We start from the raw sequence: 294 nt of genomic DNA on the forward strand, positions 1-294 counted from the left end.
GGGGGGGAGGATGTTGACCTGCCTATTACCATAGCACACACGTCACACTGCTCCCTCCTTAAGGCTGTTCGTCCCGAATAGCCTAACGGTGCATTCCCATTCCTTTTACTTCCGGCTGCTGGGCTTGCAGTGTCTCCTGTTTCAGCTACTCCTTGCAGCGACTATTATGCGGCCGTTACAACCACTCCTCTCTTAAGACCAGCCCATCTCGAGCGGTTTCCTGCTACGTGCCCGAAGATCCAGTTGTATCACATTCATTCGTCGCTCATTTAGTCTTCACGTCACAATATAATA

General features: G+C 51.0%; 1 protein-coding gene across 1 annotated transcript in view; it reads right to left on the minus strand.

The window, feature by feature from the left end:
• LOC111861311 (lipoyl synthase, mitochondrial) overlaps positions 1-294 on the minus strand; it is a 16,568-nt gene that overhangs the window by 1,344 nt on the left and 14,930 nt on the right. The gene's annotated exons all lie outside the window — the stretch shown is intronic.

This window comes from Cryptotermes secundus, unplaced genomic scaffold (assembly GCF_002891405.2).
Source record: "Cryptotermes secundus unplaced genomic scaffold, Csec_1.0 scaffold158, whole genome shotgun sequence".
NCBI lineage: Eukaryota > Metazoa > Arthropoda > Insecta > Blattodea > Kalotermitidae > Cryptotermes > Cryptotermes secundus.